Consider the following 21,812-nt stretch of genomic DNA (forward strand, 5'->3'; position numbering starts at 1 on the left):
AAATGAATGAACAATAGAATTCACTCATTGGACACAGGCAATCCAAGAATCTCCTAACAAATTTCGGAAGAAAAGAAATTATAGAATGTGTCAAAGGGAGCAGGAATAAACTGCCAATCCTAATAGGATTCTTAACGGGACACTGCAAGCTAATTTGACATTTAAAGAAGATTGGAATAATTCAAGACAGCACATGCACATTCTGCAAAGAGGCAGAGGAGACACCAGTACATCTACTAACAAACTCTGGGGTTACACTTGCCCGCAGGAGGAAGTGGTTTGGGATGCACAATATGATCATAGATGAGATTCAACCACTGAAACTGGGCCTATTCATAAAATTCCTTGATGAAAAAGGACTCACCGGTTTAGGTAAAGATAGCAAAGACAATAGCTCATAAAGGGCGCAGTATACTACACCCCGACTACATGTACATCTACATCTAGGTCAGCAGTGTAAATAGTGAGGTTTGTAAGGAGCTTTGTTGATTTGTCTTTGGACTTCATATTGAAAGAATTGGATGCTCTGGATGTTGGATGGCTTGACAATAGTCTTACAAGATAAAATTATAAAAAGGCATTATGTCCAACATCCTAGCTAGAAAGATTACTTTAGACGTCAAAATCGTTAGATTATGTCAAACATCTTGTTAGGCACGTCTGAAAGTGAAAACCTCTTAGGGCAAACCTCTGAGGACCTCTTTAAAATACTGAACCAGGCGACTGCTCGTGAAAGCGTTTTAGCAATTTATCCACCTCGGGGAATTCAGATGATAAATTGCCTTTCAACTTTTAATACTTGGTAATTTCGTCGTTCGAAAGCAGGTTCCCTTGTGGAAAACAGTTGCCGAGTCGAGAATCCTCTGAGGCACCTGGCCCGATAAGTTTTCGAACGAAGAAGTTGCTCAACCCGGGCAATCTTAGCTTAACGCGCTTTCAAATAACTCAGTAAAGTCTTCACCACTTCACGCTATTCGATTACTTAGCGGTTGAAATTCCTATAGTTAAGCCAAGTCGATTAAACTCAGATACTGGATTTAATTATTCAGGGAAAAAGGAAACCTTGAGGAAAATACAAATCATTAGGTGTTGAAATTTCGGTGCTATAAATCATAATAAATATCGAGTCGAGAGTTGAGAATGAGACCACAATAGGATAACGAAATTGAGTTCTCGTCTATAAGTGCTTGGAGGTAAAGAAAGTACCTATTAATATTTTTTCTGTCCTTTTTACTAGCAATTATTATTACATAAATTTAATGGGCTGATAAGTTCTTGCCGATCTAGGATTGATCGAAATTTATTAGCTTGTCAGATTCAGGCCAGTTGTCGCCGTTGACTGGAAAATATAGAGATAAAATAATAGTCTTTAAGCAAAGAATTTGTAAGTACAATTGTAAAACGGGGAACACACCCGATGCAACGCTATGCGACGCTACACGACCACGTTTTGGAAGGCTGTGCACATCTATGCGACGTCAAGCGCATATCACGTACGGTCGCCCAGCATATATCACAAACCATGAAATAAATTGTTAGTTAAATTTTATGAGCAAAACCGTGTAATAAATTGTTATGTAAATAGTATAAATTCATTATATCAAAAAATGGTAATCCGGTGTTTTGGTCAATTTTCTACCAAACCATTGAAATTAATTTAAAAAAAGTATAAACTAATGAATTTTTGATCTGGTTAATTTGGTTTATATTAAAATAAGTATGTTGTAATTAATATAACGACAATAATACATGTAGTTTGAATAAAAATATGAGTGTACGGTTCTTTTGTCTTCGGCTGTACTGGATGCTACCCGACGAAAATCTGGAGAGTGGGGATCGCATAGCGTAGAATAGGGTAGCGTTGCGTGGCATCGGGCAGATGTTCACGGGGATAATACATTCTCATGGAAAATTGGACTTCCAATTTGCGTCGGGTAGCGTCGCATAGCGTTGCATCGGGTAAGTGTGTTCCCGGCTTAAGTGCGTACAATCAGTGTTGGGCAAAAATTAGTCATGATTAATGATTGATCACTCAGACTGTTAGTCATGATTGGTAGTAATTGACTAATTTAGTCATTAGTCGCCATATGTTATTGATGACTAAATTAGTCATGACTAGTAATTAAATACGAGGCATGACTAATTTAGTCACAATATAGTTAGTCATGACTAAATTTCGATAAATCATGTTCAAATGGGTGCTCAAAAAATGAAAAATACACTTCATCACTTTTAAAAAAATTTCTAACAGAAATTTATTTCATCAAAACGAAAATCCTTCAACACCTTATTTAACAAAAATCAATCTTCCAATTATAAGTAAAACTCCGTCGTTATGAAAAGCCAAAAAATAATGATAATGATAATAATAATAATAAAATAAAATAAAAAAATCCTATAACAAGCTACGCTTTGAAAAGTAAATATGTTTACATAACCGATCAATGGAAAAAATATTTCTTTGAATTAAAATTTATTCCACTTAAAAGGAGAGATTTCTACATTATTTGGAAAATACACCATCTAGGGGTCTTGATTGTAATAAAATAGACATGTAGAATAATTATGTAACTTTGGTTTTCGTTTATGATAACAATTTTTGAAGGTTGGCCTTGAGCACGACTCTCATCTCAAAATTTTTATCCGGAGTCGGTTGGATTTTGGTAAGTTGGTCATTGTAGCCAGAGTGGGGCAAAATCAAACTAATTCAATCATGATTAAGAATTTTGATTGAAGTTTTATCACGATTGAATTAGTTATGAGTAAATTAAACATTATATGATTTAGTCATAACTCATGATTGAATTAATTATGATTAAATCACACAATGATTAATTCAATCATGATTAAACTTCAATCAAAATTCTTAATCATGATTGAATTAGTTAGATTTTGCCCAACTCTGCGTACAATCCAACATTTTATATATTTTGAGGATATATTATGACGTGAGTCTCAGAGGCGATCTTATAATAGTAGGCCATTAAGTTCTTTCCGACAGTAGTTTGATCAAAATTGAATAATTCTGGTCCTCCCAGTCTCACTGTTATATTCTATTTAGACCAACGATTTTGAGAATAAATATTGAGAAATATATTTAATTATTTAAAGCGAGCTTTATTCTCGTCGGAATTTTTATCTTCCTTGTTTGTAATATAAATATTTAAATGAAAATATTCTTTATCCGAGAAAGTTAATATGGGCAGATGGTGAGCGCTTCACCTCGTCAAACAGTTTTTGTACAACAAAAGAACCCTAAGTCCTAGGGTTTCAGTTCTATAATGTCATATTCTTTGTAGTATAATTCACTAAGTAATAGGTAACTTTACGGTCGGCTAAGTACGAGTCAGTTTATGACGTCAAAACAGCGATAATACGCGGATCAAACTGCCTTACAATGACTCTTTTAGCCGATAAATGCTCACGTAAACCTTTCATTGGCAGAGATTCTATACGTTTATACATCAGTCATTGAATTTATTTGCGGCTAAAAATAATAAATAGTACTTATATTATAATTATTATATATTAAATTCACTATTTTTCGTGGCCCGCTTGATCAATTAATAACAATCAATTAATTAAGGTTTTAAGTTGAGATAAAAAAAGTCAGTGTCACGAGCGGGATTCGAACCCACGACATTCGGCTTGATACGCTGCTAATCTTCCACTTGAGCTATCGCGACTTCGATCCCCTCGGGCACTAAACTTGAAAAAATGGCAAAAAGGAGGGAAAATTCAAAAGGTGGGGTTGAGATGGGAAGCTATTGCCCGAGGGGATCGAAGTCACGATAGCTCAGGTGGTAGAGTAGCGGCGTATCAAGTCGAAGGTCGTGGGTTCGAATCCCGCTCGTGTCACTGACTTTTTTATCTCAACTTAAAACCTTAATTAATTGAATGTTATTAATTGGTCAAGCGGACCACGAAAAATGGAGAATTTAATGAATTAAAACGAAGTATACTTCACTAAAACTCTCCGTGGCCATTTCATTCATCGCCGAGAATCCAATCCGATTACACGACATTTGAACAAATGGCAAAAAGGAGGGAAAATTCAAAGGTGGGGTTGAGATGGGAAGCTAGTGTCCGAGGGGATCGAAGTCACGATAGGACGTGGTAGAGTAGCGGCGTTTCAAGCCGAAGGTCGTGGGTTCGAATCCCGCTCGTGACACTGACTTTTTTATCTCAACTTAAAACCTTAATTAATTGAAAATTATATGTTAATTTGTATACAGGGTGAAAAACGGAAAGTCGAACATTCGTCAGGATTAGCTTTTCTTCCCAACACCTCGTTGGGGTGATAAAAGTACTCCAGGTCTTATTTCAAAGCAACCTTTATCAACTGCTTAAAATCCACAAAGGATCTAAGGCGAATCCCGAAGCTTCCAAACCTCTTCTAAGTCATAAAAATCTAAGGTTGAGCCCATTCGTCTCCATTTTTGCAACCAAAAAATGACTCATTCAAAATTCATCTTCTGCTTATCACCGGGCACTGACCAGTGACTGCAACTGACTTGTAATTTGTACCCAGTGCTAACTCAACTCCGCTTAACTACTCAGTACTGCCTACTCCGTACTCATCAACCCTTGAATGCCTAGTAACTATCCATTTTTCTTTTTGCAAACCTTCCCTGAAGGCTCTACGTAGAGCTTCTTCCCCATGGTAGATAGTACCCTCTGGCTTAACCATTTAGCATTTTCTGAGCTTTTTTTAGAAGGGATTTTTGAGTCTCCTAAGAAGCACCGGTAGTTTGAGCTTTTGTGATTTGCAATAAATTACCCACATGCCTTTAGAACCGTCCACCCAGCTAGGCCATTTCAGCCACCCCGTGTAATCAGTCTCCCACTCACTCTTAAATGCATTACATTCACTCAGGATGGTCGAATTCTCATATTTTTCCATCACCCTTTATATCTATTATATAACTAACCTAACTGGCGGTAGATGGGGTTGTCAAAATTCGGCCATCAGCCTGCACACATTCACGCCAATAAATACATTAGCACGCTGGAAACGCAAAACTACCAGTAAAGTTTATAATAAAACAACCCTGTCTCCTCGAAAATTTGGAATGGAATGGAGCAACCTTTCCCTGCCGGTAACATACGTGGGCTTGAGCCTAAAATGATCATGCATATTATTATGTTCATTATGCCATTGATTAGAATATATGCTCTGTTTTTTTTTTAATAATTACACGTCCAGTAAAGTAAGCCAAAAGAATTTTTGAAAAAGAAGTAATTTCCTCTCCTATGTTATTTCAACCCCACTATATTTCGTGGTCCGATTGACAGATAGAAAAGTCAGTGTCACGAGCGGGATTCGAACCCACGACCTTCGGCTAAATACGCCGCTACTCTACCACTTGAGCTATCTCGACTTCGATCCACTCGGACACTAATTTCCAAGCTCAACCTACCTTTCGAATATTCCTCCTTTTTGTCATTTTTCAAATGTCGTGCAATCAGGATTCGAGTGGATCAAGTCGCGATAGCTCAAGTGGTAGAGCAGCGGCGTGTTTAGCCGAAGATCGTGGGTTCGAATCCCGCTCGTGACACTGACTTTTTTTATCTCAATTAAAATTTTAATTAGTTGAAAAATTTTTATGTAAGGTTTTGGTCGTTTCATTAAATGATTTTGAAGAGCAGATTTATAACAAATGGTGTTATTAGTTCAAGTGGTTAGAGCAGCGGCGTATTGAGCCGGAGGTCGTGGGTTCGAATCCCGCTCGTGACACTGACTTTTTTTATCTCAATTAAAAGCTTAATTAGTTGAAAAATTTTTATGTAAGGTTTTGGTCGTTTCATTAAATGATTTTGAAGAGCAGATTTATTACAAATGGTGTTATTAGTTCAAGTGGTTAGAGCAGCGGCGTATTGAGCCGGAGGTCGTGGGTTCGAATCCCGCTCGTGACACTGACTTTTCTATCTCAATCAATACCTTACATAAAGATTAATTATTACAACCGTTCTCGTCTTTTAGTCTTTGTCAACAAAGTTTTGAGTTTATGCCATTATAAGTGAGAAAATAAGGATAAATTGAACAAAAAATCATCAAACGTTTTACTTTTATATCTGTGATACTAATTTATTTTTCTTGGTCAAAGGTTATGCAATTACGAGAAATTTATAGGGCTCTAAATCGAAAATCTCTAAATTGTTGATAAATAAAATACACAATAAGTAAATAAGAAGAATTTTAATAATTATAATTTAATAATTAATCTTTAATCTGAATAAGTAATTTGCGTAGTACAAATCTTGTTTAATTATTGAAATTATTGATGTGTGCTAATTGATCATTAACGTCAATATTGACAGCATTACCAGCGTTGAAACAATATACGTTTCATTCGGCACAAAGGGCTGGAACCGTAATGCCGGATGGGGATTAATTTTCATCAAATTGATGTCGAAAGTTTATCTTGTCCACAGAGACGACTGCTCAGAGAAGTAATCCCTTACCGCCAACGGTACATTAGAGGTATTAAAGATATAAAGTTTTATTTGCAGTAGATGGTTAAAAGAAAAAAGCTTTTCAAAATGTTTACAAACAGTTCAAAGCAGCGACTTACAAGAAGTCCCGACGACTTTCGAAGCCAAATACCGTTTTATTCTTCTTGCTTTTTAATGATTCTCTTTGGGGTTTGATAGGATTTTATATTTTTTTCGAGTGTTTCCTTTTTAGAAGGTCGTGACTAAGCCTGACGCGAATGTCATAAAAATGATTGAGCTTTTTTTTATTCGTTAATAGAAAGAGCTCAATTGTTTTTATGACATTCGCGTCAGGCTTAGTCACGACCTTCTAAAAAGGAAACACTCAAAAAAATATAAAAACCTATCAAACCCCAAAGAGAATCATTAAAAAGCAATAACAGATTGAAATGGCTGCATTATTACCGAAAAATAAAACTAAAAGCTCAAAATTAAATGTGGCTAAAAAAGTATAAAGAGGAAAATGAGTAGGATATGCTCAGAAAACAAATAACTCGAAAAAGATTCTAATTTTATTGTCTCTACTTGGTAATCAAATTTTTATTACTTTACATTAATTATAAATTTTTCTTTTTGCAAACACTATTTCGAGCTTTCATGACCGTTACGAGCAGTAACTGCACCAACAATCATCATCACAACATTCCAATCTAATACGAAATTCTGCAGTAAAACATTATCCTGACTCAGCTGATGAGTTTAACCCTTTTTTGCCCTACGATGCCTCAGGGCAACGTTAAATTTAGCAAATTTGGTAAAACTTGACTTTTTTTGACAGGGGCATCCGACAGCTTGGTCATTTCAACCCCGAAGCAATAGCGAAATACCGCTACACATTCGACACACAGTCACACCAATAAATACATTCATACCTATAAACATTGATCACACTCATTCTTTTTGGTAGATGGAGTAGTCGATATTCCTCCATCTACCTGTTCACTACAATAATCTACTCTGACTTGGGGTCGATGGGTAACTTTAAAAGTTTTCCGCCGTAGAGTCCGCACTCAACATGAGGGCGATGGAGGTGCTTCCATCAGCCCCTCACCATTCACACCAATAAATACATTCATCCCTATATGTTTGCGCTCATACTATTTGGTAGATGGAGTACTCGATATTCCTCCATCTACCTGCTTTCTATAACAAACTAATCTAAATTGGGGTCGATGGGGTATTTTTATAAAATTTCCGTATCGGCCCACGTCTTACACACAGCCTGAGAGGCGATGGAGAAGCTACTTCGCCATCAGCCCCTACCCATTCACACCAATAAATGCATTCACTCATACAAGACACAGAAACACAAAACACATATTTTGAAGGCAATATACAATAAAAAATTTGAGTACTCAATATTCCTCAATCGACCTCCATACAATAACAAACTAATTTAATTGAGTTCGATGGGGTACTTTTATAAATATTCCGCCATTGTCCCAAGTCATACACAGCTCGAGGGGCGATGGGGATGCTATTCCACTATCAATCCCTCCCCATTCACTCTAATGAATACACTCACTCACACATATTCCCTTAAAAAGCGGAACAGGTGACCTTGAAACTCGCTGCTGTGTCCGAGAACCCTCTTTAAATCTGGCGGGATGCCTACTCGCGCCCTGGAGGGAGCCAAGGCACGACACCCTTCGACTGTGTCCCACACATCGAGCAACCTTTCTCTCCATAACGGTCACGGGGGGGATTGGCCCACCAGCAAGTGCCCTTGTGTCAACCGAGTATGACCTATTCTTAACTTAACATGAGTTTAGCGTTCAATGTTGTTCATTTAATGTTTCATCCATATTGGCAACACTTTTTTTTTGGCACCAATTTAAAATTTCCACGTTGAACTCTTCTATAAGCAACATGGCTCTTCACCTCACCACAGCATCTCGTATTCTATTAGCCAAAACATTCTGGTCCGTCATGCCTAGCTTTTTCGACGACAAACACGTCTAAAAAAAGTAGAAAAACAAGTTCAGACGGCATATTAAGTAAAAAATTTGCCGCTTTTATTGAGCACATTTTAAGGTCTGAATTTGTAACTTAAAGTTATCTAATTAAATACCATGGACATTGATCAACCGCATAGATCAATATCGTTACATCCGTTTTTCGGTCGAACTTTCCAAGTTAAAAATAAATCTGAAATGTCCAGGTATCCAAAGCACTCCGTATAAAGCATGAGCAATGTTGTTTGACATATTAAAACAATAATTAATCAGCCTTAATCATTCCTTAATTTATGTAGTGTTTGCTATAAAATATAACAGCATCTAAAGTTTTTGAAAAGATGGTAATATTTGACCTTTCCATGGTTGATTTTCCTAAAGGAATTTACATACTATTTTCAGTAGAAAGGAAAAAGCCCAACTTGTTTCACCAACTCCTGGGGCTGTGTAATGGATTTAAAGGGTGAGCCTTTCAATCCCAGAAACCAGGTTTACCCTTTTCCCTTGCGTTACATAAATTTTGAACCGAAGTAATCCAAATCAGCTCCTAGGTCAGAAATTTATAACTGAATTAACGACCAGCCCCCGGCGGGGTATGAATAACTCGAAGGTCGTGTAAACCCTCTGGTTTCCAACCTGATGAATAAATAAGTCCGCTCGTTCTATCGAAAGAACACCTCGGCTTTATACAAGCAACGATCGGGTCTAACCGTGGCATTACGGAAAATAAAAATCCTGAGAAAAAAATCCAAATCGGCTGTTAATTTTCATATTGAATAGTGCAAATGCAACTTTAAGGCGGATTATTTTACATTTTCATTCCCCTTTATTTTAGCTCTGAACGAGAACATTGCTTAATTATCAGGTAAAACATTACAACTTTGTATAAACAGATCGATAAACAGTCTTTGTGAGAATAACAGGGGAAAAGTAAAAAAAGAAGCTAACAACGTCATACAACAATTAACTAACAACAGAAAGTTTGCATCGAAAAAAAATCCTAGTTAATATGGTTCAGTTCAAACTTCAGCACGGCAGTTAAGCATTTTGGCCCGTTCCGCGTTTTCCTTATCGCGAGTTGAAAGTAAATGTATTTATTGGCGTGAATGTGTAAGATGGCTGAGGCAGATTATTCAGTACTTCTTCGACCCTCATTTAGGTTAGTCATATTATAGTGTGGCTGCTGTTAGTTTGTTGGGTTCGTAATTTTACTTTTAGATTAACAACTTTTTTTTCGAGGGTTTGCAACAATAGAGGTCATATCAACTCTCAGGCTCGGGGTTTTTTGAAAAAAGCCCATTTGTAAGTATGTCGGGTTCGAATGCAGGGCCGCTGGATTCGAACCCGGGACCTTACAGTGATGAGCGCCGTGTCAAAGACTAAACCTTGCGGCCACCGACGCCCCCTATTAACAACTTTACAAAGGAACAAGTCAGGTTTACAGAAATAAGAAAACTATTGAACATGAAATTAAAAATAATATTGGTTATAAATTAATCCATTTATGTTTAGTGGCCTAATTGACTATGTAAATTATTTCAATTAATTATTCTTGTTATGTAAGGTTTTGGTTGAGATGAAAACGTTAGTGTCACGAGCGGGATTCGAACCCACGACCTTCGGTTCAATACGCTGCTATAACTACTTGAACTATCGTGACACTATTGGTTATAAAGCTGCTCTTCAAAACCATTTAATGAAGCGAAATCCGGCATGTAGAGAAAGGTTTTCCGATGTTGTCCACCTAATCGAAGGGTGCAATTCCTCGACTCCATATAAAGAGCGTGTAGGATGCGACCTGAAATGAGAATCGAACAAGGACAGCGATTATCAGAGTTTTCTGTTCGATTTTGGTGGAAACATGGTAGTTTTATTATATAGTTCGGTAGCTCAAGCGTGTGTTGTAATTTATTGGCGTGATTGTTTAATATGAGAGGAGTGGAATATTGGGTCCTTGACGACCGTCAATTAGACTAAGAAATTTAGTTAAAAGCATTTAATACTCGAAATCCGGATAGTTGTTAACAACAATGCGAGAAGAACCATCCTTTACAAAAAATGAATCATCAATCAACCCCATCTCATTTATTTCTAAAATTTGTAAATGTTACGGGTATTCACGGTCTTTGTATTAACCCTGATAACTCTGTTAGATCCTGTTAGATCGAGAAAAATGATGACGTAGACTTACAAGAATCGGCTAGTTAACATTGCTCGACATTAGGCTGAAAATGTAGTCACATTACTATCCGTTAGGGCGTAAGTAACCAACATGGCAGCCATAAATTTAACAGCTGTTTTTTTATTAACATTTATTTTTATTCTTAAACACGCATTAATTAAATCAGATCAATACATTTCTTTTGTTAATTTCTGACCTGTCCTTATACTCATTCATAATAGATACATCCCCCATCCAATAGCCTAAGTTGTAGGCTGTTAGACGTTAGGATATAGGTTAGGTATATCGGCACGAATAGAAGCGTGTCGTTTGTCGGTATGGTATGGTAAAAAAGGGTACTAGGACGCGGGGTTTGCATTCCCCAGGCCTTCTGGTACCTTAGTTCAGTGCAACAGACTCAATCCTTCTTCATAGAAGTATCAGGTCATTGACTGTCGCTACTGCAATTTCATTCCCTAAGTTTTTTCCATACGCTAGGTTAAATCCCCATTGAGCTGTTGCTTCGCACTAGGTTAATCATAAATTGGAATGTCACCTTTCAGTCCGGCGTTATAGAAGCATACAAACTCTATGAATTACGTTGGTCACGCTCCGCCTTCCGGTTAAATGACAGGTTGGTTCTAGGCGTACTTATAGCCCGTTTGTACACCTTTCTCCAAGCAGGCGAGACGAAAGGGGAGACGTCTTGACAGAAGGCTGAACGCCGATTGTTATAAGAAAATTGATTGACATGTGGATCAACATAAAATAATTCATCCTCTAGTAAACCAATTGTTCCCAATGTGAACGTCGAGCCCAAAAAAGATTGGGCATGAAATGTGGTCACGAGAATTTCATATTTAATTATGCTTTTGAAACCCTAGAACAAATTCTCCAGTACTGATTCTAAACAAGCATGCTTTATTTTGAAGGTATCCTGAAGTGGGATTATGAAACTGTAGCTTGGGAGTTTACGATCGTCACGCTTTGTCCCCGTCAACATGATTTGGCCTTTTCCCCAACATCGGTGCAAACGGTATTAACCAACCAATGATGATGACAGATCGAAACATTTTTGATTAGCAAACTAAGTTATCGGAAACGACCAAGGATGTTTTAACTGTAGTTTGGTTATAATGTGGTACTTTTATGGGCCGACAAACAGCTGAGGTCATCGCCATCCCTCTGCGGTCTTTCTCGCGTATTTTGTTTCAAACTGCAGCCATTTGTGCTTCTCGATCTGGTTACTGACTCTCTGCTTGTGTATGTATCGTAGTTATATGTACTCAATATCCTAACGTGATAGCTTTTCGTTTGTACCTCAGGTATGTAGGTACTACATAATAGATTCAAAACATACAATTGTATAGTCTGGCTTGTTGTACCTTCCTAGTTCCTTAGTTCAGTGCAATAGAACCAATCCTTTTTCTTAGAAGTACCAGGTCATTGACTATCGCTGCTACAATTTCATTCCCTAGATTTTTTTCGTGTTAGGTTATCTCCATTGAGCTGTTGCTTCACATTCGAAGATGATATGGGTGGCTGTTTCCTCCTCTTCCATAATCTGCAGATGGGATCATCGTTGTACATGCCCATGCTGTGTAGATGTTTTCTCAGATACCAGTGACCGGTTAGTAGTCCCACCACTCCTCTGAGCTTTGCCCTCTACAATTGCAACAGTGATTTTGCCAGTTTTGATGAGGGTTGTTTCATCATAAGTTTACTGTGTCTAGCGCTCTAGAGTTTATCCACTGCTCATTTTGTTTTGTTTGGATCCATTCTGCGATGGAAGAATCCTATGAATGGTCTTGCAGATCCACCTCTGGCCAGGCTGTCTGCTTTCTCGTTACCCAAAAATTGGCACCCAAGATATCATTAGGTTATTGTGTTTCCCCAGGTTTTGTAGATTTTGGATGCATTTACGGACTAATATTTTGATGCGATATTTTACATGCTAATGCTTCAATAGCTGCTTGGCGATCAAATCTTATGAGGATGTTTTTGCCAGTGTAACCTCTTTTAAGATTTTAGAGGGCACAAGCATTGATAGCATATTTCTGTTTTTTCATATGTTAGGTTATCTCCATTGAGCTGTTGCTTCACATTCGAAGATGATATGGGTGGCTGTTTCTTCCTCTCCTTTACAGTCCGTTGAGACTTTGTAGGAAGTCTTTTTCGGGATCATATAGTCAGTCCCCATTTCTAATAATTTGTCATTTGTTAGTACTTTTCGAGTGCATAGGTAGCATTTTGAATGAAAGAGTTGATTCATTTTCCTTTTTCATTAACTTCTGGCATCTTACAATTTAACACAAAAGAAAACCAAAACAAACAGCAAACATTCCAGTACTGTTGTACCAATTAATTAAGGTTTTTAGTAGAGATAAAAAAGTCAATGGTACGAGCGGGATTCGAACCCACGATCTTCCGCTAGATACGCAGCTGCTCTACCACTTGAGCTATCGTGACCTCGATTCACTCGGACACTAACTTCCCATCTCAACCCCACTTTTTGAATTTTCCCTCCTTTTTGCCATTTTTCAATTGATCAAGCGGACCACGAAATTAGTGAATTTAATGATTGTTATAGCTTTATTTTTCTTTCTACCAATACACGCAGCAATGCGGAAAAATTAACATCATTATACTCCTGATAACTTACTTGTCAGATTGTTAGCAAGTGTGTGACTTTCGAGGGTCTATCATAGACTTTCTTTAGAAAAAGGACTTTGTTTTGAAATAGATCATTCATTACCTAAAACGGTACTACTGACAACTTGTAATGCTATTGAAAATAGAGCAGTACGTTCGAGACTGGCAAACGACCAACTTCCAGCCGAATTTTCCCTTAATTTATTAACATCCAAAAGCCTATGCATTATTGATTCAGTTTAGTATAGTTCCGGCTTTGACTTTACCTGAAAGTTCTTCGTCGGTGTATTTTTGTTTCGGACTCAATTTATACCAAATTGAATGATTTTGTTAAAAGTTTATTATAATGAGTACAGTTTTGTTACAAGCTGAACATGAATATATTATATCTACTTTTTTAATCTTTTAATAAAGTTTGGTAAAAGTATATCATCTTTGGTAACGGCCAACTGTTGTTCGTAGTATTTGTTAAGCCGTAAGTTGCACTAAGTCCCCTTAATCCGCAAAGACTAAACTGAAGTTTCAGATCCTTCCAACTCCTCAAATCCCACCGACTTACGCTTTCGACACTACCGAAAGCCAATAACTTCTGCGCCTAAAAAAAGGGTTTTGCATCAGACGGGCTGAAAAAGGTTGCATAAGACTGTTCTAGCTTTTAGTTTGGAGAAAGTTCACTCCTCCGCAACGTCATTCGTCAAATTGTCCAGTCGTGAGCATATTTCCAAGTGTGAACCTTTCAAAACAAAAATACAGCTTTCTCTGAGAACAATGCGACCAAAAGACGGTGGGCTCCGTGCAGCCACCGTAAGAAAAATGAGATCTCATCTCGTCAAATATTTGTTCTAACATTCGGTAAGTGGGTGTACATAACGCATACAGAAAGAAAAGATTAAAACTGAGATTTTTAATTTATAACTAATAAATTAACTATGAATAACGCAACTTTCCATAAACTGAATATACAGGGTGTTCGACTACTCGTGTTAAAAACTTTGCCAGTAGATTCTACATTCACATAGGAACCAAAAAGTCCTAATTCACTATAGTCCGAAACTCAGTATTTTCGGAGTTATTCCACGTTATCCGATTTTTTTAAGATGTCACGACCTTGCTTAAAATAAATAATGATAACTCCAAAACTAAAAGGTTTTGGACAAATCCGTTGATAACATTGAAAACAGCGTTAAATTTTAAGATGAGATCAATACTAAATTTATAAACCTTCGTGAAATAAGCGTTTAAGTAGCCAGAACTTTGAAAAAAAAAATGAAACCTAGAGACGAGAAAATTTCAGAAAACGAACATCGTTTGAAATTCTTTTTAGTGGTCTAATTGATTTTGCAATTTGTTTTTCAAAAATGAAAAAATTGATGAAGGAAAGGAAAAAACCGTGGTTGAAGGATTGGGGAGGTGGAAAGAAAAAAAAATATAAAAAATATAAAATATAAAAAGTTGAAAAACTTAGTATGGTGATTCCAAACTACTATTTCCAAACTTAGAGACCAGCAAATTTCAGAAAAAGTACTCCATTTAATATCCTTTTTAGTGGTGCAATTGCTTTTTTAATTTTTATAAAGATGAAGAAATTGATGAAGGAAAGGAAAAAACCTTGATTGACAGATTGGTAAGGTGGAAAGATTAAAAAAAAAATAAAAAACTTAAGGAAATTTTGAATGAATTTGTTAAACGTTTTTTAATTTGCGTTCGAAAATAGAAACAATGCAAGTGTTTACTTATTTAACAACACGACTTCAAATTTAATTAAAGGATTATTGTATTATGAATTATTATTCCCCGAAATAAAAGAGTTTGAAGATTCAAAACGTCTTTAGTTCATTCATCCAAAATTTCCTTAAGGTTTTTTTTAATCTTTCCACCTTACCAATCTGTCAATCAAGGTTTTTCCTTCCCTTCATCAATTTCTTCATCTTTAAAAAAATTTAAAAAAGCAATTGCACCACTAAAAAGCGGATATTAAATGGAGTACATTTTCTGAAACTTGCTGGTCTCTAGGTTTGGAAATAGTAGTTTGGAATCACCATAGTAAGTTTTTCAACTTTGAAAAAAAAATATTTTTCAAAGTTCTGGCTACTAAAACGCTTATTTCACGAAGGTTTACAAGTTTGATCACATCTTATTCGAAATTTAACGTAATTTTCAAAGGTATCAAAGGATTAGTTCAAAACCTTTTAGTTTTGGAGTTGTCATTGTTTTTTGAGGCAAGGTCGTGAAATCTAAAAAAATCAGAAAAAGTGGAATAACTCCGCAACTGATGGGATTCGGACCACAGTTAATTAAGACATTTTGGTTCCATTTTGAATTTAGAATCTACTGGCCACGTTTGTAACACGATTAGCCAAACACCCTGTATAATGATGATGGAAAATTTTTGTTCCTTAAGCACAACAGCCTTCTGGCTTTTTGTACTTTCCTAGTTTCTTATTTCTGTGCAATCTCCTAAGAAGTCGTAAGTTATTGACTGAAAATGACCGAATAAATACATTTTTGGTATACATTTTATATACCAATCGTTTTGTTTTTTATTTTAAACTTACTTTCGACCCAGACCAATAAAATGTGGCTAAACTTCATAAATGCTTATGACGAGGTGTAATCAACTACTCTCGATTTAATTGGAACCATGCTTTGTTTGTAAGCGGTAGGATGTAATGAGGGAATCGATCTCTTATTTGCTCGCATCCTACTGTCAGACGAGTTTGAGCATTATTCAAAAACCGATATTGCAAACAGGTCTTGAGCAATAGACTGAAACTCGGATTACCGAACATTATCATTATCGAACAATGCACTTCGACCACATTGCATAAACTATCATTGTTTCCCTAAATCATTCTCCTGCCCTTAATCCTTAGCAAAAACAAATGAACAGAAATACTATGAATCTAATTATTTACAGCAAGCGCTGTAAGAAAATTCATATTGTACCAAACTTCAAGACTCGTTCTAATAACGCCATCATACTTAGAAACACTATAAAAATATCGAATAATAAAGAAAACATGGCTGTTGTCGACAGATAGAACTGTTGTTGGAATACCTGAGACGCCAGTTACTCGTTTGGGTGTCGAGGTCTCCATCTAAACAAATAATACATAAAATTTCAAAGCCTGTTCTAATAACAAGATCCTACTTGCAAAAACAGTGAAAGCATAAAAAACATCGAATAATATTGAAAAGTTCGTTGTTGACAGTTTCGTGTTGTAGGAGTACGGCAGATGAAAGTAGCCAGTTTGGGTGTCGATGGCTACATCTATGGTATGGTATGGTATGGTATGGTGGAAGGGATGCCGGGAAGCGGGGCTTGTATTCCCCAGGCACTGCAGCATTCTGGCTTATTGTACCTTCCCAGTTCCCTAGTTTAGTCAAGAGACTCAATCCTTCTTCTCAGAAGTATCAGGTCATTGACTGTTATTGCTGCAATTTGGTTCCCTGAGTCTTTTTCGTACGTTAGGTTAAACCTCCATTGAGCTGTTGCTTCGCATTCGAAGATGATATGAGTGGCTGTTTCCTCCTCCTCATTACATAATCTGCAAATGGGGTGCAGCTGTGTAGATGTTTTCTCAGATACCAGTGACCGGTTAGTAGTTCCACCACTCCTCTGAGTTTTGCCCTCTCCAATTGCAGCAGTGTTTTTGCCAATTTTGGTGAGGGTTGTTTCAGCATAAGTTTACTATGTCTAGCACCGCTAGAGTTTATCCACTTCTCTCTTTGTTTTGTTTGGATCCATTCTGCGATGGAGGATTCTATGTTTGTTTTTGTTATCCCAAGGATAGGTTCGGGGCTTATGTATGGACTTGCAGATCCTCTTCTGGCCAGTTTGTCCGCCTCTTCGTTACCCAGAATTCCCCTGTGCCCTGGCACCCAAGATATCATCAGGTTGTTGTATTTTCCCAGGTTTTGGAGATTTTGGATACATTCACTGACTAGTTTTGATGTCATTCTTTTACATGCCAATGCTTTAATAGCTGCTTGACTGTCTGATCTTATGAGGATTTTTTTGTCAGTGTAACCTCTTTTAAGATTTTCCAGGACACAAGCGTTGATGGCATGTATTTCTGCTTGAAAGACCGAAGTATACTTCCCTAATGAGTTTGATTGCTCATATTTTGGGCTTGTACAGAAAACGCCTGATCCGGTTCCTTCGTTTGTTTTGGAGCCATCCGTATACCATATCATTGTATCTGGTGCTTTCCTGTGTTCTTCCTCTCCTTTATAGTCTGTTGAGACTTTATAAGAAGTTGTGAAGATTGTTTCCGGGATCATGGAGTCAGTCCCCATTTCTAATAATGGGTGTCTGATTTTATTGATTATGGTTGTATGCCCGAATTGTTTGGTTCCTTTCCAATTTAATTGTTTTTGGAGCCTAAATGATCTTTTCCTAGCCTCTCCTTGTATGAATATTTCAAGTGGAGGTAGGTTTAGCAAGGTTTCTAATGCGTTTGTAGGGGTTGTTCTCATCGCCCCTGTGATACATAGGCTACATCTATACCTAAAACTTCACACATTTATTGTAATAACTAGATTTTACTTACAAAAATGATAAAAGAATCAAAAACATCGAATAATATTGAAAACGTTGTTGTTTGCAATAGTTTCCTTGTTGGAGTATCTGAGGCAGCAGTTGCTCGTTGGGGTGTCGATGTCTTCATCTAAACCAAACATCCATAAAATGTCAAAGCTTGTTCTAATAACTAGATCTTACTTACAAAAACAGCGAAAGCATAAAAAACATAGAATAGTATTGAAAACTTAGTTGTTTGCAATAGTTACTCTAGTTGGAGTACCTGAGACACGAGTTGCTCGTTTGGGTGTTGATGTCAAATCTGAATCAACAATACCTAAAACTTCAAATTTTGTTCTAATAACAAGATCTTACTTACAAAAACAGCGAAAGCATAAAAAACATAGAATAGTATTGAAAACGTTGTTGTTTGCAATAGTTGTCCTTGTTGGAGTATATGAAACAGCAGTTGCTCGTTGGGGTGTCGATGTTTTCATCAAACCAAATAACATAAAATTTCAAAGCTTGTTCTAATAACTAGATTTTACTTACAAAAATGATAAAAGAATAAAAAACATCGAATAATATTTAAAACTTTGTTGTTTGCAATAGTTGCTCTAGTTGGATACCTGAGACACGAGTTGCTCGTTTGGGTGTTGATGTCAAATCTGAATCAACAATACCTAAAACTTCAAATTTTGTTCTAATAACGAGATCTTACTTACAAAAACAGCGAAAGCATAAAAAACATAGAATAGTATTGAAAACTTTGTTGTTTGCAATAGTTGCTCTAGTTGGATACCTGAGACACGAGTTGCTCGTTTGGGTGTTGATGTCAAATCTGAATCAACAATACCTAAAACTTCAAATTTTGTTCTAATATCTATATTTTACTTAAAAAAATATAGAAGCATAAAAACATCGAATAATATTCAAAGCTTCGTTATTCTTGACAATTTCGTGTTAAGCGGGGACCGGAAACGCGAGTTGCGCGTTTGGGTGGCGATGTCTACATCTAAACCAATGGTACATAAAACTTCAAAGCTTGTTCTAATAACTAGATTTTACTTAGAAAACAATAAAACCACAAAGAACATCGAATAATAATCAAAACTTCGTTGTTTGCAATAGTCGTTCTTGTTGGAGTACCTGAGACTCGAGTTGCTCGTTTGGGTGTTCATGTCTAATCTGAACCAGCAATACCTACAACTTCAAATTTGGTTCTAATAACCAGATTTTACTTACGAAAACAGTGAAAGCATAAAAATATCAAATAAAATTGAAAAATTCGTTGTTTGCAATAGTCGTTCTTGTTGGAGTATCTGAGACACGAGTTGCTCGTTTGGGTGTTGATGTGTAATCTGAACCAACAACACCTATAACTTCAAAATTTATTGTAATAACTAGATTATACTTACAAAAACAGTGAAAGCATATAAAACATCGAATAATATTGAAAAATTCGTTGTTTTGATACAGTTTCGTGTTGTAGGAGTACGGCAGATGCAAGTTGCCAGTTTGGGTGTCGATGGTTACGTCTAAACCAATAATACCTAAAACTTCAAAATGTGTTCCAGTAACTAGATCTCTCTTACAAAAAGAGTGAAAGCATAAAAAACATCGGATAGTATTGAAAAATTCGTTATTATCAATATTTTCGTGTAGTAGGAATACGGCAGATGAAAGTTGCTAGTTTGGATGTCGTTGTCGCTAACATGATTCTCCTATATTCATTAATTTTTCACATAATTTATTAAAGGATTGATTTACTTATTATTATAATTACTACTCGTCTTAAAAGCCGTCTAACTCTATATGATCTTTACTTATATTCTTTTACAGCTGTTTAACATATTACAGTTATAACTAAATAACGGTGATGATAATGTAAATCAAGGAGCGTTCAACTCGATCGTTTGCAAAATAACGTTACAAACACAAATGATTTTCAAAAACGACTAATTAGCCTTTCTCTCGCATGAGTACGTGTTCTTCTACTTTCCACCTGTCGCTTGTACGGACAAAAAGACGATGACCTGTACAATACAGCAATTTATCTTGTGAGGAAACAGCATGAATGAACAGAACATTTAACATATTGCTTAGATCAACTGACTTTTTAGTTTTTGTTATTTTATTTATGTGCGCCCCGTTACAAAATGAAAATTGTCACAGGTTTCAGCTTCCTGGTACAAAACTGAAATCAACGGTCGTCCTGTTGATTCAGATCCTTGTTCTTTCCAAACATTCGAGGTGATAGCTATGATTTAAAAATTTGTGAATCAAGAGTGAAAATATTCAGATAGTTATAAGGTCAAAGCGGCAGATGTACTCATTGGACTCATTTCGAATATTTTCTGTCCAAATAATCTATCTACTGTTAAGTTAAAGAATGTAGATTTTGTCAACAACATTATAATAAGTTGCACCAACTTCCCATCTCAACCCCACCTTTTGAATTTTCCCTCCTTTTTCCCATTTTTCAAAGTTTTCGAAGTCACGATAGCTCAAATGGTAGAGTAGCGGCGTATCAAGCCGAAGGTCGTGGGTTCGAATCCCGCTCGTGAGACTGACTTTTTTTATCTCAAATTAAAACCTCAATTAATTGAATGTTATTAAGAGGACCACGAAAAATAGTGAATTATAATAAGTATCACCCTAAACATCGAACTCATATAACTTTAAAAATATTTACCTCAATGGTATCTCCATTTGTCTATCTCCCTGCCGTTCTCTCACACTCTCTCTCTCTCTTTCTTTCTCTCTTTCTCTCTTTTTCTTTCTCTCTGTCTCTCTTTCTCTCTCTCTCTCTCTCTTTCTCTCTTTTTCTCTCTCTGTCTCTCTCTTTCTGTCTGTCTGTCTCTCTCTCTCTCTTTCTCTCTCTCCTCCCTCTCTCTCTCTCTCATTCTCTCTCTTTTTCTCTGTCTGTCTCTCTCTTTCTGTCTGTCTGTCTCTCTCTCTCTCTCTCTCTCTATCTCTTTCTCTCTCTCCTCTCTCTCTCCTCTCTCTGTCTCTCTCTCTCTTTCTGTCTGTCTGTCTCTCTCTCTCTCTCTCTCTCTCTCTTTCTCTCTCTGTCTCTCTCTTTCTGTCTGTCTNTCTCTCTCTCTCTCTCTCTCTCTCTCTCTCTCTCTCTCTCTCTCTCTCTTTTGAAAATCAATTTTAATAGCCTTTGATAAATAATAAAGGACTGTTCCTGCCTTATGTGAAATCAAATTCTTCTGTCTAAACAATTTCTCAAAGGAGTTAAAATAGCAACGAAAAAACTTACAGAATTATATATACACTGGCAGGCAAAACATATTCCCCAATTGATTTTTTTTTCTTCATTTTCTCGATAATAGAAAATTCTGCCCTTAATTTGTCTCATTGTTTTTACCAATAAATATTTGTTTATGCTATGTTTTAAATTGGGAATATCAAGTAGAGGTAAACACACTTAATCCTTAATTCAAAACAGGGATAAAGGATATTTTAGTGTCTACTTTTTACGGAATTTAAAATATTTATTCAGTCTTATTAGAATTCTGCAGCAATAAACTGTATTGTTTTCATCTTTGTTTTCTTAATTTCAATTTTTTCCACTGTCCACTGGGAAAACACCTCTTCGTAATGGGTATTCTACCAGATCCCCTTTGCCTTTTTTGCGAAATAAAGAAGAAACGGCAAGGCACTACCTCGCATAGGCATAGATAGGTATGCTAGGTCTAAATTTGAATTCTTTGACGGAAAGGACATCACGAAATCACTCCCCGAGATTAAATGGTCCAAAATCTTGGGGTTTGTGAATAAGAGATTTATGCAGGACACGTGAGCTGACCAAGTCCCGGACCTTTTCCCGGTATGCGGTACAAGTCTACCCAGGCATTTAACCCCTCGGGTCTTGGTCGCCCACCCTGCACAACTTGATGGCACTTATTGATGAGGTATGCGGCTAATGCCATGGGAGTTCCCTACGCAAGACGCCGTTAGACGTTTTCGACAAACTGGGTCCTACCATAGAAGGCCCGGTCTGGAAGACGTAGGGTAA

The 21,812-nt window shown here is 36.6% G+C and overlaps 1 protein-coding gene and 1 non-coding gene across 2 annotated transcripts in view; both read left to right on the forward strand.

The window, feature by feature from the left end:
- Positions 1-21,812, forward strand: part of LOC106666377 — a 180,042-nt gene that overhangs the window by 97,105 nt on the left and 61,125 nt on the right. The window lies entirely within an intron of this gene.
- Trnan-guu lies at positions 5,486-5,558 on the forward strand. Its single transcript has one exon. It is a non-coding gene; the product is annotated as a tRNA-Asn (tRNA).

This window comes from Cimex lectularius, unplaced genomic scaffold, assembly GCF_000648675.2.
Source record: "Cimex lectularius strain Harlan isolate CLEC.00 unplaced genomic scaffold, Clec_2.1 scaffold62, whole genome shotgun sequence".
NCBI lineage: Eukaryota > Metazoa > Arthropoda > Insecta > Hemiptera > Cimicidae > Cimex > Cimex lectularius.